At 37.1% G+C, this 22,264-nt stretch overlaps 1 long non-coding RNA gene across 1 annotated transcript; it reads right to left on the reverse strand.

Annotated features, from left to right (window-relative positions):
• Positions 1-1,162: 1,162 nt before the first annotated feature.
• LOC115727729 lies at positions 1,163-21,492 on the reverse strand. The gene is made up of 3 exons (XR_004013729.2): positions 21,481-21,492; positions 3,756-3,759; positions 1,163-1,309 (listed from the first exon to the last, which is right to left on the reverse strand). It is a non-coding gene; the product is annotated as an uncharacterized LOC115727729 (long non-coding RNA).
• Between the last annotated feature and the right edge of the window lie 772 nt (positions 21,493-22,264).

Consider the following 22,264-nt stretch of genomic DNA (forward strand, 5'->3'; position numbering starts at 1 on the left):
GGGCTCAAGAAGGCCCTCTGAGCCCACTAAATCTTTCAATTACAAGGCCCAATCTTGAAAGAATATTAACAAGACAGTAATTCGCTTCGCTTGACATAGTCATGTTGAAAAAATTCAGATCTAACAAGTTTTCTGAAAAATTAATCTCTATTTGAATCTTAAATTACGGGTCATTATAAATTTATAATAGCTCTCGTCCTCAAATTGTTCTCAACACTTGCAGCACCTCTCACAAGACCAGGCTTCGCTACCATTCGCTCGGTCCCTATTTCGCCTATGACAAGCATCCGTGAGAACAGTAAGCTGCTCATTTACCGGAATCTTTTAGGCAATGTGAAAAGAAATTGAAACACCCATTAGATGGTCCCGTAGTAACCTCAGCTTTTGTGACGATCCTCGAGCATACATCCGATCATATCGAGGGGCAATGCGCCTTGCTTGATAGCATTTGATCCTTTGGCATAGCCGACCCATACTTCAACTTCAAATGTTCCTCTAACGTCTTTGCAGAAAATTTAGAATGCCATACAAACATCGGTCGCTAATCTTTCACAATCCATTTCGTCGTGGCTCAACACGGTACCGATAGGCATCCTCTCCTTGTGGAGCAAGCCACCATAAACTGTCTGGGAGCATCCCTTTGACACTTGGCCTCCATAGTCTCTACAGTCCTGGGTCATTTGATGCCATACCCACTGTAAATTGCATACTTTTTTTTTTTACCTACCTGTTTAAAATTGAGATGGAGATTCAAAGTCTCATTACTCTTTCAAAATCAAGGTTCTCTCGATCAGAAACGGAAACGAAATCGAGCTCCATCATTCACATTCATTGCCTAAGGTCCTTCCCATTTTGCCGGACTCCTCTGTACATTAGCCTGGAGATCCAATTAATGATATTCTCAATATTATTATTAGTATTATTATTATTATTATTATTTTGGTTGCTTGCCTCTACTTTCGAATTGCTCGACGTCCGAAGCACCATTTCTATTTTTTTTTCTTTTTTGAATCTTTTTAAACTTGTCTAGTCATTGATGAAGGGAAGGGCAGATGCTACAAGTGGTGTAGAGATCTGGAAGTTACTGAGGCACCGCCAGAGGTAAGTGATTCTATTCCCAATTTCCCTCTTTCTCATTGACAATAGACCTTCCCGGAAAATGGTAGTCCGCATTAGCTAATAATTTAATGAAATTAGGCATAAACGACTTTTAAAATGATAACCGATTTCTAATTGATTGACCATTAATGTGCCAAATAAGCAAATCCTCTATCATTTGCCACGTCAGCATAACTACTTAGAACCCACCCTGAGCATCTCATTTGGTTTCTTTTTCCTTGTACTCTCTTATCGGTCGATATCCACTCTCTTCTTTTCTTTTCTTTTTTTTTTATTTTAGGAAATTGCATAAAAAAAATTCTTAATGATAGCTTAATGTACAATCAAGCTCTAAAATTTGAAAAAGTGCTATTAAGTCATAAACGATTTGAATCAGATGTAGTCGAGTCCTTCTCGATGACAACTCAACCAAATACGCTGACACCGCAAGCTTCAATTTTCTAACAGGTGTTGGTCTCTAGTGGCCGATACACAAGTAGATTTAGATTACACGTCGTTATAGCTGTTCTCAAAATTATTCTCGACACCTGCACCGGCTCTCCCAGTACCAGCCTCACTACCCATTCACTTCATCCCTTTTTGCCTATGCCAAGCAAGTATCAATCTGAACAGTGAGCTGCTCATCTACCAGTAACTTAAGCAGAATGAAAAGAAACGTAGATGTACGGCAGATGAACCTGCAACAACTTCGGCAGATTGATCAAAGAGCAACTAATGCACTTAAACTGCAACCAATTTCATAGTTTTCTTTTGAGTTGGGTTTTCACCATCATCGTTCTTAGCCTTTGGACGTGTTAGCATGTTTTCATCATCATAGTTTTCTTCCTGAGTTGGTTTTCTATGGCTCTGCAGTAAAGCCATCCTGCTGTTCTTGAATTAGCCAGCAAAATTTGAATTGGAACATCCCTTTTTTCAAGTTGGTGATGTAGCCGACTTGTATGAATAAACGCGTGCTAAGATCCGAAGCTTAACATATCACTGGCGTATCTCCAGTTCCATTACTGATGCCGAGATGATTTGGTCTGTGTAGGGAAGCATGTGATATCTTGCGCTTAATCCAAGATGCGCCTTTGCCTTGTTTCAGTAGCTTTCCTACGCCCAGAATAAGCCCTGCCCAATTCCCGCCTCTTCGGAAGACATATTAACGTCCAATTTCGGTAAGAAAGCTTGTGGCCGGTAACTAGATTAAGATCGATGGCTTTCATTAGCTAGTTTAAATTTGCTCCTTAAAACTACTCAAGTTAGCAATCTATATTGTTTGTGCTTCTCTCAGCAGCTTATACTAATGTCATATGGTTCAAAACATGCGCATTCCAAGGCTGTTGCTAACGGATTCATCAAAGCAAGAGAATCATGACACGTGTATTCAGGCGGATCATGGCTAGCATAGTTCAATAGCTATCCATGCGCCCCAACAGCTTTCTTCTCCATCTATTGGTCCGCATTTGTGAGAGAAAAACGTCTGTGTGTTTGAGCTAATTGATCGGGATGATATTGTGTCGTGTTCGAAGAGTCCCTGATCACCATTGATTGAGTTGAAAAATGAGAATTTTTCAATATCCTTAGTAAATTTTCTAGTAAATTTTATGTGGTTAGTGAATTTCATTATGCTTGGATGAGTGGCAGTGGCCATGAGTATTTGGAGTTAATTTTCGTAACTGATTTCCTCTATAGATTAGTCATCCATGGTTCAATTGTCTGGTTATCAACAGAAAAAAGTTGGGAACATCTTAATATGATGCTACAGGTGAGAGGTGACCTAAAATGAATTGGGCTGACCAACATTTTGAAGTTCGTAAAATGGATTGGGCTTTATCATGGAAGCTTAATTGAGATGACGGTCCAACTTTAGTTGTAAGGTATTTCATGCGACCCCTTTTGCTTTTCATTGATGCTTCTGGCCCACTTAGATTTCTGAGAAAAATATGTCCTCTTTCGTCTTCGTCTTCATGACTGATTTACCTTTATTTTATTGGGAACCAAAAGACGATGAACCCTTTTTTTTATATCATAATCCAGCTTGGTGCACATGGTCGCCCGACAATAAGTGAATCAGATCTCGTGCAAAGCATGTACCCTAGAGGAAAAGGTGTTGGCATTCGTGCGTTTTCACTAGGCAGTGGCGTTCCCACCAAAAACTAATCCATGGAATTGGGGAAACTAAGGTGCAAAAGGGAATCTTTCATTTAAGTATAATTATTTGAACCCCAAATCAAAGTTTAAGAAAAAGAAAATGGGCCTTAAAAGGCACAAAGAAACAAAGACCGAAGCTGGCTCGATAAACAACAAAAAAATTTAAGCAAAGTAAATGTCCTACCAAGTGAGAAGATCCGCATTTCACGGTCTAAAAAGATGGGACGCGATAATGCCAAAGGAAAAAAAATCATGTGACGAGCAAAGTCATTGGATATCACGTACACATTCACAATGATACCAAGATGTCCGTTTGTTGCATGAACTTTAGTTTTAATGTATTTTATCTTTGTTCCCTCGTCAAGTTAGTTATTCTTCTTTGTTTTTTAATTTTTTGAAGTTTGTTATATCATGATTATTTGTCAACACTTCTTTTTATTACGTACAAACTATAGAGGCATTCACGTTGAAATGGAGAAAAATCGACGATCTCATACTTTAACATCCCTATGACAAAAATTGGTACGAAATGAATTAGCGTGTGAGATATTGTGTCGAAATTACAATAAGGTTCGATGAAATATAAATTAAAACCATGCGGACTGTACTTTAAGTTTGATTTTTTTTTAGTGTAAAAATATGCGTTGGAATATTAATCTATACTATTGATTAAGAAAACCAATGACCACTTCAACCTCACATTAAAAAAAAAAACAAAAACCTCTGGGAGAAATCTGCACTTATATTTTAAAAGATTCTCAAGTTATCAGTAACTCCCTTACCTTCTAGCTCCTAATTCGAAATAATTGTCAAATATTCCATCAAATTCTCATCTATTCCAAATTAAAAAAAAAGTACATAATGCAAATACACTTATTCTTCGCAATGAAGATATTATACTTGCTTAGCATCTCTATCTTACAATTACTGAATATAAATGGTGATATGATAATCATACACTTCGTCATTATCTTAAGAAAGGATACACAGTGCAAAATTAACTTATTCTTTATGACAATAAAATTATGCTCTTAATCCCAGGATTGCGGGGCTGCAAAATTTGCAACTCAAGATTTAGAGGTTGCTCGTTCGAATCGCACAAAATACGTGCAAATTGGTTAAAGCACCTATACAAGCTAAAGACCTGAACTTAACCTATACATGGGACATAGATATTATGAACTTTTACTCATAAACTAGGAAGTTATTATGCAAAAGATCTTTATCAACTTAATTATAAGACAACACCCTTCGGGTATTTAATTAGTCAAAACATCTTTTTGTTAGAAATAGTCATAACTTTTCAAATAGTCATAATAAATATTCAGGTTTAGGAATAGTTTGACATTTTTTCTTGCAAATTGAGTTTTTCTTTCAACTTAAAGGGATGATTTGAACGATAATACAGGAAAGGTTAGGACTTATTTTCGAATATTGGACAACATTAATTCGATATAAGGTGTAAGTTAGCCCAAGTCTTAATATGTCAGTAAGTAGAACATTAACACAAAATGCTAGCCAATATATAGAACAAAAAACACAGATATTTTATGTTTTGGAGCTGTTTCGATATGTATAACATTTTAAAACTTACACTACAAAAAAACAAGGATTTACCGACGGAATTTGCCACGAAAATTTCGGCAAAATTAGTCGCTAAATGATTTTTGCAACGAATTTTTCCACGAAAACAAATTCGTAGCTAATTCGAGGTCGCACAATTTGGCGACGAAAAGTTTGAATTTTCATCGCTAAATTTAGCGACGAACGAAGAATTTTGTGGCTAATTTTAGCGACGAATTCAATGATTCGAAGCTAAATTTTAGTGACGAAATGACGATTTCGTGGCTAAATTTAGCAATGAATAGCTGAATTCGTCGCTAAAATTAGCGACGAATAGCTAAATTCGTCGCTAAATTTAGCGATGAAATTATGAGTCCGTTGCTAAAATGTAGCGACGAATAATTGATTTCGTCGCTAAATTTAGTGATCAATTGTTAATTTTGTCGATACATTTAGTGACAAATAGTTGATTTCTTGCTGATTTGCGACGAATAATTAATTTCATCGCTGATCTGCGACGAACGTTGCGACTATTTGCCACGAAAACTTTTTGTCGTTAATTTGCATTGTGATGAAAATAGCGCCAATGCAGCATTAGGAAATTTAGCGACGAAATTTTTTTTTGGCCACGAACATTGTTTAGGGATAAATATGGCGACGAACTTTGCAACGAAATTTGTTCAGCCATGACTTTTGCGACAACTAGGCATGAGACAAATTTTGCAACGAAATTTTATAATTTGTGATCGTATAATAAAATAATTTCTTTTAATTTTCAATTTTAAATATAATTAAAAACAAAATTAATTTCTAGAATTTATATTTAACATTGATAAAGCAAGATCTAAATATTATAATAATATGCAAACAAAATATATTCATCTACCATTCACTAAAAGTGAGTTTTCTAAATAAAAAAAAAATATCATTCATCTATCATTCATTTAACATAGATTTTTAAGTACCGTAACAACGCAGTCTCTAGCAGACAACACCAGATCTTCTGAAGAAACAACTCCGGGCCATGACATCATCTTCACGGGAAGAGAGAACTTCATGTGCCCAGTCAATAAATCTGAAGGTGAACATGGAAAGAAAATAAGCAGGGGCATATATACTAACAGACAAAAAAAAAAAACACAAAACAGAACATCGAGATATCTTTGAGCCAAATCACACTTAAAAATTGAAGTTTGACATATCAATGGACATTGGGACTAACAAGAGGGTCTAATAGTAGGATTTATGGACAAAAGTTAAAAAAAATAAAAACACCAGATTATTAAGGTTGCATCAGGAAGGGAAGCAAACTTGGAACCAGACTGATGAACAATCGTATATGTTAGTTCCAAAACATAAGTCAGCAGAAAGAAATGATCACAAGAGTTAACTTTCACTTAAGTGCTTCCCCTTCTCAGTCTGTCTAACACCACACTTTCTCCATGTTGTGGCTCAAAAGCCCCTTAACTAAAACAGTAGTGCGAGTTAAATTGCAACTTGTCAAGCTGAGAAAGAGAGAAGCATCCATTTGAAAATATGAGTACACTACACAACAACTTACAGCATTTCCTATATCATTCTTATAGGTTGAGTTCTATCACATGCTCACATTGAAGTTATTGGAATTTGTATTAAGGAAATCATACCCTGCGAGAGAAAAAAACGTTGTTAAAATTGTTGTACATATGGATAAATCAGCAAATGAAGCTAGAAATAAAGGCAGCAGCCATAGTTGCAACTATCTCATTAATTTGCCTTTCTGGATTCCCTTTCCGATAGCCCTTGTATAGCTAATCATTTACTAATAACGAACTGTTTCTCCACAAACGTAAACCTTGGGCACAAGTTACATATAAATGTACAACAAAAAGATGAACAGTTACTAAAGTGAAGGATTTTAATCCCTTGGTTTTGGAGAGGGAGGAGCAATAGGTATTGTCGGATGACCATGATTTATTAGGAAACTACTGAGTATTAGTTCAAGAAGGTGCATACATTGAACTCCATTAAAATAAAAGATGACTCTATTTGAAAGGAAATTACGTGATCCTTGGTGGCTTATACGGATACCCTAGAGGGAATTTGATCTTGCCATAATAATATCCACCTAGTCACAATGATAACAACAATTTCAAATAGGATTTTACTATATGACCTCCAAAGTCAAAATGAGCACTAATGGGGAAAAACAAAATCTACAGTACCTACAAAGGGTGTTCCTGAGCTTCCATCCAACACGTAATCTAGAAAACCAAAATTGAAGAATGCCAAGTCAAACTACGATAATAGATAACACTATGACATCAAATGCAGAAGGAAAGATGTCAAAACAATTTCCAACAGGTCAAAGCTTCATACTGATTCATATTCGCAGAAGCTTAGAGGTACATAAAAGTATAAAGAATGTTCTCAAAACTAGCCAACTCATGGAAGATCTTAACAGGATTCATTAATCATCTAATTCCACTCCCAACCCCAACAAAAACAGAAAAGACTCAATGTCCAGAGAGAACAAGGAACAAGCAATAACAGATGAAGCGCAACGGATTCATATTCACTTATTATCGATGCGCGACTATCTCCACAAACAGCATGTTCCAAAGCTGAATCTAGGCAATTAGTTCATACCCAGTTGTAATTCGATAAATGCAGCTCATTCAAAGAACAATTTTGGAGAGACTCTTACCAAGAAACAACAATTGAAAACACAACTTTTAATTTATGCTCTAGCTGAACTCACTTGGGAACATTCTCACTGGAAGAGACTCTCTCTGGCTTTCTGCAAAATCAAGCACAACACTCTTGAAACAACAACCCGGTCACCGAAAATTGCATTTTTCCTGAGACACCAACTCAGTCACCTAAAATTGCATTTTTAAAACTAAAAACCAAAATCAAGCAAGGAAAAAAAAAACAAAACATTGAAGTTGAAATCCTAAAAAGAAACGAGTAAAACAATGCTTTTGAGATGATTGGGGAATTAGACTCATGCCATCGGGAGGCTGAAGGCGACTATGGCGATGATTGGGCGCGGCTGAAGGCGACTGCGAGACAGGACTCGTTGAACGGAGCGAGAAATCGCTCGCATCGAGCCATGCGTTCGGCAATCTCAACGAGTTTGCGAGTCTCAATCAGTGAGGGCATTGAGCACGAGCCGGTGTTGAGGGCGAGAGCTTGGGGAAAGCGTGAGACGCTATTTCAACGCAGGTCAAAGAAAAGCTCAAGAGTTATTGCAAAGTCGCTGCTACACTATGGATAGAGTGTGAGAGAGAGAGGGGGGGAGCGAGAGGGTGAATAAAGAAACCTAGTAGGAGGATCCGCCCTTATTGAAATCGACGAAATTTTTTTTAGCTAATTAGCAACAAAAATAGGATTCGTTGCTAATTTAGCAAGGCAATTTTAGCGACGAAATACATTTTTATCGCTAAATTAGCGACGAAAAACACATTCGTCGCTAATTTAGCGGGGGAAATTTCGCGACGAAATCCAATTTCATCGCTAAATTAGCGACGAAATATACATTCGTTGCTAAATTAGCCATGAAAATAGGATTCGTTGCTAATTAGCGACGAAATCCGTTTTTGTTGCTAAATTAGCGACCAAAAACTCATTCGTCGCTAATTTAGCGAGGCAATTTCAGCGACGAAATAATTTTCGTCCATAAATTAGCAATGAAATAAATTTTCGTCTCTAAATTAGCGACGAAAAACACATTCATTGCTAATTTAGTGGGGGCAATTTCGTGATGAAATCCGATTTCGTCGCTAAATTAGAGACGAAATAAGCATTTGTTGCTAAATTAGCCATGAAAATAGGATTCGTCGCTAATTTAGCGAGGCAATTTTAGCTATGAAATACATTTTTGTCTCCAAATTAGCGACGAAATACATTTCTGTCACTAAATTAGCGACGAAATATGCATTTGTTGCTAAATTAGTCATGAAAATAGGATTCGATTAGCGCCGAAATTCGTTTCATTGCTAAATTAGCAACAAAAAACTCATTCGTCGCTAATTTGGCAAGGCAATTTTAGCGAAATTAGCAACGAAATACATTTTTGTCGCTAAATTAGTGACGAAAAACACATTCGTTGCTAATTTAGCAAGGCAAATTTAGCGACGAAAATGGATTTTGTCGCAAACAAATCCTTTTTCAATGGAAATTTAGCGACAAATCACTTTTTCGTCGCTAAATTAGCGACGAATTTTTGTTCATCGCTATTTGCGTCGCAAATTACCGACGAATACCTTTTTTGTCACTATTTTCGTGGCAAATTAGTGACGAATTTTTTCATCGCTAATTTTTCGTGGCTAAAACCTCGTTTTTTTGTAGTGTTACTTCAATATGTTTTCCTGTTCAATAAGCTTAAATATAGTGTTACTTCTACGTTTTTATTATGATCACATTGACTTGCAAAAGGAGAGGGGTTTAGAACTAGTACTTACCAGTGTTTTATCCATTACCCATGGAGGAAAGGATCCAGAGACTCGAACAGGTGATGGTGACTGTCAAGTAAAGGACTAATAAGACAATTACTACACAATCTAGCGAATCGTATTACTACAAATATCTTCGACTTTCAATTTGATACTATTGGGAGGCACCGAAAGGAGATCTTCCCCACTGTAGTGGTAATGTATTATTTGCTCATTTTATTAAACTCAAAATGGGGTTGAATATGGCTAACGTGGAGTTCGGTTTTGATGATTTAACATCATTTCAAAAGGTTTTTAAAGTGAAGTGTCTCATACACGACCGATCACACTAAAATTTGGAAAATGGGTTTCTATGCATATTGCCACCTCTAGATACACATGTCACGTGAATGTGGCCTGATCTTGCCCTTTTGTTTATTTTACTAATGACATTTGGTGTATCATTGACGGCGGACCGCATAAAGTACTTAGTACACGAGCACTGATTCAAAGTCGAATCATTTTACTAGTTACATCTTGCTTGAAGATGTCATAAACATTTCAAATTCTAATCGCCAGCCTGTGTTGATTCCCAGAAGCCCCCTCATACAAATACCGATGGAAATATTAATACTACGAAAAAGATTAAAGATGCTACTTATCACGTGCGTGTGTGGTCGTGGCCTGTCCTTGTCCATTTGTTCTCCTAATTAGGTTTTGCTATATGAATAATTATAGACAACTGGTGGTCATTTTTCATTCTATTTTTTAAGCCGCTCGATGGGATTGCAATTTAAATTTTACGAGGGGAAGAAATCAAGCAAAGAAATCTGAACCTTTGGATCGCTAGTACTAATGATGATGCTCAGCTAATAACTCATAGTTTATCAGGGTTAATCGCAAATTTTGTAACTGAGTTCCTCTATAGATTAGTCATCGTTGGTAATCTTGCAGCACCAGCTCATTGAAATTTGGATTTGATTGGGAACTGCCTGTCCTAAGAAATATTTGCATTGGATCGCTGGGAAGAGAATCTTACCTGATTAGATCAGCAAGTGATTCAATTTTTAAGTTCTCCCGCAGCGCAAACTCACGAAGCTTAGGCAACCTTGCGATGGAGCCATCATCACCCACCACCTCACAAAGAACTGCCACCGGTTCCATTTCAGCTAACATAGCAAGGTCAACAGAAGCCTCTGCATGCCCAGCTCTTTTCAGGACACCACCCTCCCTGTACTTCAACCGAAAAATGTGTCCCGGCCTATTGAAATCTTCGGATTTTGAATCTCTAGATGCAAGGGCCAAAACTGTCGCCCCCCTGTCACACGCTTATACGCCTGTAGTTGTCCCATGCTTTGCATCCTATAACAACATCTCTTAGTTGCCATCCGCTACGAGGTAAGAGGAGCCAATCAGATGTCGTGGCACAGAACAAAGCTGATTGAAGGCTTTTTGGACATCAAGAACTGGAGAAACTAAAATTGTTCTACTAAACTAAGAAAGAAAGTCCAAAGTCATCCGTCATTTTTTTTTTCCAATATTCATTTCCAAGAATACTTCACAAATCAAGAACTCTACGGACTGGGGACAAGAAACAATTCGAAGTGTCTTACTCTCCAAAGGGCCGTTTCTTTAGTACATGAACTTCTAAGAAAGCAAAACAGAATAATAACAAGTACCCGTGATAAAAAAAAAAAGAAGAAGAAAAAAAGGTTCCAACTACGCCTGCTTGTTACTTCATTTATCTATTTATTTTTTTTCTTTTTAGAAAATTAAAAAAGCTCAAAGTTCAAAAAAGAAAAAAGGAAAAAAAAGAAATACAGGCAGTAGGCCTGCTTATGTCCGATTCCCCCATTAATAATCGAATCGGAGGAGGCCCATCTAAATTTATGCCAAATGATTTGTATGATCCCTAAAATGGTTTCATCGTCGAAGCGCGACGGGAATTCGCGAAAAGACAAAAGGAAAAGAGCTCGAGTATTGTCACAAGCACTCCGGCCCCTCAGCTCCAGTGCTTTTTTCAAGAACACCAAAGAAAGCTTCCTCTCAATTGCGTCACTAACTTCACCTTTCTTGCTTCCCCTTCTTATTTCAAGAGCTTCTTCGTGTTTCCACACTGCTGGAAAGTTGTAAATTAACCATTCGATCATCTATCCCTTTCGGCGATACTTCCATATCCCTTTGAAGTACCAAGGAGAAACTTCCTAGGACTCTGAACCGTGCCACCAGATCATCGAGGCGAATCGGTGTTTCTTTACGGTTCAATATCTGTATGACCGACTTAGGTTTGAAATAGCCTCCGTAAATATAATCATTTTCTAACTTAATGAGGTAAGCTAGCCTTCATTCCTAACTTGATGGCTCCTCCTAAAATATAAAAATCATCCATCCACGGTGACATGAAAGCAACAGATGACAATATAACTAAGCAAGTTGGGCTACTCTGTTTTGATTGAGGTGGTCGACAGCTGTCTTTCTCTATCTTTATAATGGACTTGTAATGGGGTTTAAGTACACTACAAGTGCTAAAACTTGTATACAACACTCACTTTAGTATCAAAACTTTCAAAACAATCACTTAAGTATCAATTTTTTTAAAAGACGATCACTTCAATACCAAAACTTTCAAAAAGATCACTTAAGTGCCCAATTTTTTGAAAAATGCTCGTTTTAGTGCTAACTCTGACGAGCCACGTTAGTTTAAATATTAATAATAAAAAATAGGATACGTCGGATTTTCGGCAAAACACATCAACTCAAATTGGAGTAGATATTGAAATGAACATTTTTCAAAAAATTTGGTGCTTAATTGATGGTTTTGAACTTTACCAAAAAAAAAAATCGATTGCTTTAAAAGTTTTGGCACTAAAGTAAGCATAGTATGCAAATTTTGGCACTTGTAATATACTTTAGCCTATAGTGGTGTATTACCAAGTTTTCATATTCCCAAAAAATTGATTGGCATTTAGTTAAGGCCTTAACTCCTTAACTAAGGTTAGATGACTGATATCCATAGTTCACACCCAAGGAATTCACTGGCATTTTCATTTGAATCGTTCCAAAGCATGGGAACTTAGAAGATAATACAACCTTATCGCTTGCCGCGTCAGATAATTTTTTCCCTTTCTCTTTCTCCTTTCCCCTAACCTATAAGACTATAACAAATCAAACGAGTAATCTACTATCCCCCTACGTTTATATCGTTCACATTATGCTTGTGTGCACCCCCATTAATTTCCCCCATTAATTTTGAGAGAGCACGAAACAATGCTAGTCATGGCTCGCAATCATTTCCCACATTAATTTTGTCACGTAAAAAGCAGCTGTATCCAATAAAGGCAACATAGTTTAAAATGTTAATAAAGAATGGCAGAAGTATAATTTCCTTGGAGGTTCTAACCTAACAATTATAATTTTAGTTACATCTAACCTAACAATCATTATTGACATTCTAATTCTAACTTTTAGTATAATTTCATGGGCTTCACTTTCAAATAAGAGTTTAAAGTAGGGCTAGTTTCTCAAAAGATTGTCCATAAGATAGAATAGACCTTATTTCAAATAAGGTTTTGAAATGACCGACTAAATCTTAAATAAGTGCTTGAGCTCCATGGCCGGTGAAATGCTCACTGGCCAGCCAGCAAGCAAGTTATGTTCCGGCAATCGGAACATGGCACTTTTGTTGAAAAAAAAAATGTGAATAAGACACTGTAATCCCTAAAAATAAAAACCTCCAAATTACTTCTTTTCTTTTTCTTCGAGATAATTGCCCAAAAAGTCCTCAACCTGTTGCAACTAGTCAATTCAATTATAAACCTTTTTCTTTTGCCAGTTCAAGCCTAAGATACAAGGCAAGCAAATTTGAAGACATGCCACTTATGAATTTAAGCTTGTGTTTGGGTTTGCGGGTGGAGCGTTTGCATACGGGGTTGGGGGGTGATTCCCATCGCTTCGCTTTATTCCTTCATCTGTGCAGTTTTCACTCCCTAGTATCCTCTGATCTGGTAATTGTCTCTGTTAAGGTGGATTGATTTATGGGTCCGGGTACATCTACGAGGAGATGCGTGGTAATACCCCAAGCTTAAATTCATAAGTGGCATATCTTCAAATTGGTGAACAGTAAAAACCCAAGTTCAGAGTTACATGGAAAAGTTGATGCCAAGGCAAGTCGTAAGAGTTAAAACCCAGGAGAAATTCGACAATTGCAGTTGAGGTTATTTAGGCAATTTGATTTGAAAAACTGGAAAACCAATTATCTAAACTGCACTTTCATCCGTATTCTGTTGGAGAAAAGACAAAGGAAAAGAGCTCAAGTCTTGTTTAGACCTATCAAAATGGATCTAAAAATAATTTAAAAACTCACAAGCATTTAAATGGGTTATAAAAAACTTAACAGACTAGTATTTAAAAAAACTCATTTAAAAAGCCGAAATAAGTTGGTTGTAAATAGGTCCATTATGAACCCATTATAACCCCTTCAAGACAACTCACTTTTCGACCAAAAAAAAAAAAAAAGGAGGCAACCCACTTGATGCCCACTACCTCGTTTTTTTTACTTTTTTTTTTTCGCTTGAACTTGGATCTCATCTACCGTCTTCGCCTGCTCCGTCTCCTTTGTCGGAGACGGTGGTGGCGACGAGTAGGAAGCGCTCCGGTGGGCCACCCTCGAGCAGCTCACCACCTAATGGAAGGTGAACTAGCCAAAGGAAAGCACACGACTAGCCGCGTGAGCTCCACAGCATAGATCGGTCATCGCGGTTATGGAAAAGGGAGCTCTATGGTAGAACTGAGTTTTTGTGGCCATGGACGCGAGAGCTCTGCCACAACGGTCAGGCATCATCGCGGAATAAGAAGCACAACAAGGGAATGAAGAAAAGTTGCAGATAAAGATGAAGGATGATTCGAGGGAGCGTAATAGAGAGAGAGAGAGATTCTTGGCAATGAAAAGGATAAAAGAGGAGACAGGGTCGTGCAGCTCCTCAGTTGTTTTCACTTTTTTACACAAAAAACTATTATTTTCACTTCGACCAAAAAAAATACTTTCACATGAAGATAACATGTTGCGATAAACCACGGGAGCAAAGCATGTTAAATCAGGTCAAATTCATAAAAAAAAAAATAAAAAAAACAAAAAAATCATATTTCTAAAAGAAATAAAAAATAATATTTTTTTCAAAATTATAAATAATAAAAAATTCACAATGATTTAGTAAAATAATTTCTTCAAAATTTTATAAGCAGTAACTTTCCTTGGATTGGATTAAACATAGGAGTGTTTTAGAAATATGGATTGGATCGGGTATATGTTAGATATGGGTCGGGTCGGGTATGGATCGAAAAATTGACACTACGCATAAATGGGTCTAAACGGGTTAATGGGTCCATTTGGGTCGGACAATTTATGACCAAATCCGATTCACCCGTTTGACTGATCTAGTCTTGTCCAACTACTCAAGAACAAAGAAGCGTCCTCTCAATTGCAACGCTATTTCATTTTTCTTGCTTAGAATTCTTGTTTCAAGGATTTCTTCAATTACAAATCCACACTGTGATGAAGCTAGAAATTAACCAATTCGATCATCGGAGACTTTGATTGAAACTTTCGTGTTGCTCTAAAGTACAAAGGAGAAATTTCCTATGGCTCCGCACCATGCCACTAAGTCATCGAATTAGTATTTTTATTTGGCTTAAGTACACCCCAAGTGCCATAAATTGTGTACGGCGCTCACTTTAGTGCCAAAACTTTCAAATCGATCACTTTAGTGCCAAGTTTTTGTAACTTCGATCACTTCGGTGCCAAAACTTTCAAAACGATCACTTAAGTGCCAACTTTTTTTAAAAACGATCATTTAAGTGCCAATATTTTTAAAAAACGATCACTTTAGTGTCAAATTCACCGAGCCACTTCATCTCAAATATTAATAAAAAATACCACGTGTCGAATTTTCGGCAAGCCACGCTAGCTTTGGCACTAAAGTGATCATTTTTAAAAGAAGTTGGCACTGAAGTGATCGAAGTTACAAAAACTTAGCACCGAAGTGATCGATTTGAAAGTTTTGGCACTAAAGTGAGCGCCGTACACAACTTATGGCACTTGGGGTGTACTTAAGCCATTTTTATTTACAACTCAATATATGTATTATCGATTTAGGGTTGAAATAGCCTTTTCAAACATTATCGGTTTTTCTAATTTAATGAACTTAACTAACCTTCACTCCTAACATGATGCTTCCTTCAATATAAATATCACCCATCCACGTTAGGATGAAAGCAACAGAAATGACACTATAATTAAGCAAGTTGGCGGACTCTTTCTTTTATAATAGTCGATTGTTTAGAAGTCACTGTTATTATCTTGATTGAGGCGGCCGACAGCTGTTTTTTACAATCTTTATATTGGACATTTTGGACTTGTAGCAATATATTTTCAAGTTTTCAGATTCCCGAGCAGTTGACGGGGGTTTAGTTGAGGCCTTAACTAAGGTTAGATGACCGAGATCCATAGTCCATACCCTAGGAATTCATTGGCATTTTCACTTGGATCATCCTGGGCATCACATAATTTTGTCCCTTTCTCTTTCTCCTTTTCCTTACCTGTTACAAATGTAACGAGTAATTTAATATTCCCATTCCTTTATATCGCTTTTATTATGCTTGCGTCTATCTGGACCGCACTATCATTAAGATATAGCCAAAACGTGATTGGCTCTATTCAAGATTATTGCAATGGGGTTCCCAACCCATCCACATCAACCATATGCAAATCAATCATCAAAAGAAGCAAAATCATCCCATTTAACTGGGGTTCATACTTTCTTAAGAAATTATGTTGAATGCGGCATACACTTGTTCTTTATGATAATATAAGCATGTTTACTTAGGGCGCGCATGGTAATACTTGTAGAAATAGATTTATGCTCCAGAAGTACATTCATTTGGTAATTTAACTTCTAAAGCAGAAATTCGTTTAGTAAAATTTTTTACTTTTGAAAGAAATTTCTACTTTTGAAGTGAATTTTCACTTCTAAAATTATTTTTCCCCCGATTAGAGATTAAAAAAATTGCTTCTTAACTCAAGAAGTGTTTCTCGCCCCCACCCTCTTTTTATTAATTCCTCACTCTCTTTTCGACCACGCCGGCCTCCACCCTCTGTCTACCTCCGCCACTATACACCGCCGACCATCGCCCACTACCGCCAGCGATCGCCGTCACCCGCCGTCCCCCTTCGCCAACCTCCACCTCCAACCTTCGCCGGCCGCCGTTTGTGACCACAGCCAACCACTGACCATTGGTTGCCGCCACCCATTGCAAACCTCCAACCGCCGACCATTAGTTGCCGCTCGCAACCCCCCCTCTCGCCGGCCCCCGTCGATTCCGCTAGCTGCTCCCATCAATGCTCGCGACCATTGCCACCTGCCGCTTGCCGCCGCCCATCATTGCCCGCAACCACCGCCACTCGCCGACCACCACCGTCGCCGCCCATCTCTGCTCGCGACCTTCACCCACCGCCAACCATCGACTACTGCACCTTCGGCCGCCGTCGACAACCACCGCCAGCCATTGACATCACCGATCACCGCCACCTGTTGCGTTTGAGGCCGGTGAAGTAAAATGTAAATAATAGTTTTTTTTAAAACATAAATAATATTTTTAATGGTAAAAATTATTTTTTAAAAGAAATTTAAAATGTTTAAAAATGAAGTAGAAATTTTTACCTACCGGAAATAATTTTTCAAAAAAGATTTTGTATTAATAATGTTTCAGAAGTAGAAATTTTCAATCATTTCCAAATGCAATTCTCTTATTAGAAATCAACTTTTGGAATAGAAATAGAAAAATCAACTTCTTGCTAGAAGTTAACATCTAAAGCAGAAGTTTTGCCATGCGCCCCTTAAATTATTGAACATCAACAATATGACAAATTTTGTTAAGATCGTCGTTTTCTTGAAGAATGATAAGTGGTGCAATTATCTTTATAAAAAAAATAATATGCTTACTTAACCCCAGATTTGTAAGTGCTCGAGGATTTAAAGAAATTGCTCTCTAACATCATTTTCTAATACATGTTGTTGATGAATTTTGTTCCGGTAATCTATTGGATGCAAGTCCTCATAAATAAAATAAAATGAAAAATTGATTCGTAATATCACATCGGTATATTATGATTAGATTACTTGTCATAATCTATACCGTTGGATAGTTAAAGGGGACGTGTCAGGACAAATGGAAAGAAAATTTGAAGAAATCTCTTCGTTGTGATGAGAAAACAAGAGATGGGTTCTTTCCTGCTTTTGTCTCGTTTTGAATTTGTCCATGTTGGTGTCCAAATAAGGATGACTTCGGAGCTTTAACTTCGGCACATTTGCCGGATTTTACCGCGGAAGTTTCGCTTGTGATTTTGACTTTGGGATTTAATCAAGGCTATAACTAATCAGAGGAGCTGTGTGCAACAGGGTGTGGGTTATCATACCATGTTTTAAAAGCCTCAAATCATTGCAATTTTGTCATTTGTGAAATGCCCACTTTTAACGAGATTCACGTGGGGACAATGGCATTCCGCATAAGATGGACAACTTTCTTCAAGATTATGGTCATGAATTAAGAATATTCGTAAAAAAGATCCACACGATATTACCACATCCCCCTTCTAGATTTGTAGTTCGATTTCCTTAACGTATGCCATGGTGTATACTCATCTAGATATTACTCAAACAGTGGGAGTATTGAGCAGTTATATGTCCAATCCAGGAAAAGAGCGTTGGATAGCTGCAAAGAAGGTGCTTCATTATCTTTGCAGTACGTCGGACTACTATGAAGGCCTGAAAAGCCCAAAGGGACAAGGAGCGTTAGAACTAAGTGTTTTCTTGATGCTGATTTGGGAGGTGACATTGATAGCAGGAGGTCGACCATCGATTATGTTATTTCCTTATTCGGCGGAGTTGTGAGTTGCATGAGCAAGAGATAGAGCACATTTGCTTTATCAAGTACTAAGGTAGAGTACATGGTTCTTACTCATGCTGCTAACGAAGTGATCTAGATGAGCAGATTGTGTAAAGAGCTTGGCTTTACACAATGAGGAGTGAAGATTGGGTGTGATAGCCAGAGTGCTATATTCTTAGCTTAAATTCTGATTTTCATACAAAAACAAAACATATTGACATACAATATCACTTCATACAAGAGAAATTAAAGCAAAAAGTTGTAGTGCTGGAAATAGTTGGCACACAGGTGAATAGTGCAAATTTTTTTACTAAGACAGTAAGTGGGAAAAAGTATGAATGATGTATAACCGAGTTGCATTTAAAGAAGCATGTGAAGTATTCATCAAGCGGGAGAATATTGGGCTGTTGTTCATACTCTCCAAAGATAGGAAAGCATGTGGGATCATCTTATACGAAGATATGCGTGGTAATGTCCCAAGCTTAAATTCATAAGTGGCATGTCTTCAAATTTTCTTGTCTCGTGTTTTAGTTTGTTTTTAGCTGAATTGGTGAACAGTCAAAACCCAAGTTCAGAGTTACATGGAAAAGTAGACGCCAAGGAAATTCGTAAGAGTTAAATTGCGGAGAAATTCGACAATTACAATTGAGGTTATTTAGGCAATTTGATTTGAAAAACTAGAAAATCAGCAAATGAATGGAAAGATTATCTAAACTGCACTTTCATCCCTATGTTGTCGGGCAAAAGACAAACGAAAAGAGCTCAAGCCTTGTCCGACTACTCAAGAACAAAGAAGCTTCCTCTCAATTGCAACGCTATTTTATCTTTTTTGCTAAGAATTCTTGTTTCAAGCGTTTCTTCAATCACATATCCACACTGTTTGAAGCTAGAGATTAACCATTCGATCATCAAAGACTTTGGTTGATACTTTTGTGTTGCTTCCGCTCCATGCCACCAAGTCATCGAATCAGTATTTATTTATTTTTTTTTGGTAAGGATCGAATCAATATTTATTTATAACTCAGTATCTATATAATCAATTTAGGGTTGAAATAGCCTTTGTAAACATTATCGGTTTTTCTAATTTAACGAAGTTAACTAACCTTCACTCCCAACATCATGCTTCCTTCAATATAAAAATCACCCATCCACGTTAACATGAAAGCAACAGAAACGACAATATTACTAAGCAAGCTGGCAGACTCTTTTCTTTTCTAATAGTCGATTGTTTCTAAGTCACCGTTCTTGTCTTGATTGAGGCGGCCGACGGCTGTCTTTTTCTATCTTTATATTGGACATTTTGGACTTGTAGTAGTGTGTTTTCAAATTTTCAGATTCCCAAGCAGTTGACTGGGGTTTAGTTAAGGCCTTAACTAAGGTTAGATTTAAGGAATTCACTGGCATTTTAACTTGAATCATTCCAAAGCATGAGAAGAAAATGTAACCTTATCACTTGTTGCGTCAGATAATTTTGTCCTTAGCCCTTTCTCCTTTCCCCAACCCGTTACAAATGAAACGAGTAATCTAATATTCGCCTTCCTTTATATCGCTTTTCTTATGTTAGTGTCTATCCGGACCGCACCATCATTAAGATATAGCGAATACGTGATTGGCTCTATTTAAGAATACTGCAATGGGTTTCCCATCCCATCCACATCAAGCATATGCAAATCAATCATCAAAAGAAGCAAAACCATCCCATTTAACTAGGGTTTATATTATCTTATGAAATTCTGTTGAATGCGACATACACTTGTTCTTTATGATAAAATAATCGAGTTTACTTAACATCCTATCTTGCAATTATTGAACATCAATAATATGACAATTTTTTGTTAACATTGTCTTTTTTTTAGAGTATAATAAGTGATGCAACGAATACCTATCTTTACACACACAACAAAAAAAAAAAATTATGCTTGCTAAAACCCAGATTTGTATCTGACCAACAACAAAAACAAAAAAAGAAAAAAAGAAAAAGAAACTCAGATTTGTAAGTGTTTGAGGATCAAAGACATGTCGATGAGTTTTGTTCCGGTAATCTCCTGGATGCAAGTCTCCACAAGTGGACATCAATAGCTTAAAGACCCCCTCATAAAAATAAAAATAAAAAATCGATTCGTAATATCACATCAGTATATCATGCTTAGATTGCTTGTAATAATCTTTACAGTTGAATAGTTAAAGGTGACGTTTCAGGACAAATGTAAAGAAAAATTGAAGAATCTGTTCCTTAGGGTGAGAAAACAAGAGATGGGTTCTTTCTACCTTTTGTCTCGTTTTGAATTTGCCCATTTTGGTGTCAAAATGAGGACAATCTCGGAGTTGTAATTTCGACACATTTGCCGGATTTTACCGCAGAAGTTTTGCTTGTGGTTTTGACTTTGGGGTTTTATTCAGATAGGCTATAACTAATTAGAGGAGCTGAGTGCAACACAGAGTGCCCGGTGTGGGTGACGATACCGTGTTTTAAAAGCCTCAAATCATTGCGATTTTGTGACTTGTGAAATGTCCACCGTTCGTCGTGGTTCGCAATCGTTTCCCATATTGATTTTGTCTTGTTAAGGGTAGTAGAAAGTAAACTAGTTTAAAATATTAATGGAGAATGACAAAAGATTAACCTCCTAGAAGTCCTAATCTGACTATCATGATTGAAGTTACGTCTAACTTTACAATCATAACTGATATTCTAATGTAGCAGTTAAGTTTTTTATAATATTAGTCTCTGTTTTTAATGTGATATCATGGACCATCAAAAGGAGCGGATTTAGGAATTGTAGCACCTAATCAATGGTTGTCCGTTAGTCATGGAGGAAAGGGTGGATACTTAATTTATGTTTGTCTAATCACTCTTTGTCTATAGCGGTGGAGAAAAGGATGGATACCTAATCCATATTTATCAATTATTAGTGGAGGAAAAGATGGGGACCCAGACATTGGTCCACATTGTTGACTTGATTGAGGCGACCGATAACGGTCAGTTATATGTCATCCAGTTTTCAACTACCAAGAAATTAACTGATGTTCAGTTAAGGCCCTAACCAAGGTTAGGTGAGCTCTTTTATACTTATATGGAATTCTCTGTTATCAATATATCTTTGTACAATGTGGAAATAAACCCAATAGATCGATAATAAACCCCATCGGTTATTGTTATAAACAATGTGGAAACTAAAGGATCTTGCAATTCAATTCATATGCGAGAGTCCAAGATTACTAAAGAAAGTAAAGACGAAGGAATTAGTCAAACAGAGCCAGAAAGCAAACACAAAACAAAGCAAAAGACGGAGGACATTTTTCACGGTCCCACTCATGTTCATTTTCTCCTATATGATCTCTACAACATCTTCACTCATCGCTCCTCTATTGCTACACTCTTGTTTCCGTCTCCGGAGCGTCTGAATCGTCAGTTCTCGGGCTAATGAACTGCTGTTATTTTCTTTAGAAAATTTCGTCGATCACTCGGATAGTGTCTCTTGAGTCCCTGCAATTTCTCCTTGAGCCGAAGGCAGAGAAGCTCTCTGCCCTCCACTTAGCAAGATTAAGCGGTTAAGTTTAGGGGCAAAACCGTTTTAGGGTGTCATAATCAGTTGAATGGCCGTTGTGGTTTCAAATTGGAGTCTCTCTTTCAATTTGGTGATAGGGTTCTTATTTGGAGGAAAGCTAGTAGACGGCATTTAGGGATTTGATGCTGACTGGACACACGGCAAGTCACGTCGGCTTAAGAATTTAATAAAAAAGAGCTACGGCAAATTTCTGATTACCAATACCAGAGGTGGCACTTAAAAGCTCATTATTTTTTTTTTCAAAAAGTTGGCAGTTAAGTAATTTATAGAAAATTTTCTACACTAAATTAAGCATCGTATATAACTTTTGAAACTTTCTGTGTCCTTTTGCAGCTCTTTATCTATACTTTTGTATTCTATCACCTTCTTGTTAAAGTTATTATTTCCGAAATAGCAGCCTTGCATTGCTAACCCACTTCCATGATTGAACCATTCATGCTAAAATGTGGTCGACATGTAGTCTTTTGTATGATAGAGCTGTGTCACTAGAAAAAGATGCAATAATTCGAATAGATATTAGATAGCGCG

Source organism: Rhodamnia argentea, chromosome 5 (assembly GCF_020921035.1).
Source record: "Rhodamnia argentea isolate NSW1041297 chromosome 5, ASM2092103v1, whole genome shotgun sequence".
NCBI lineage: Eukaryota > Viridiplantae > Streptophyta > Magnoliopsida > Myrtales > Myrtaceae > Rhodamnia > Rhodamnia argentea.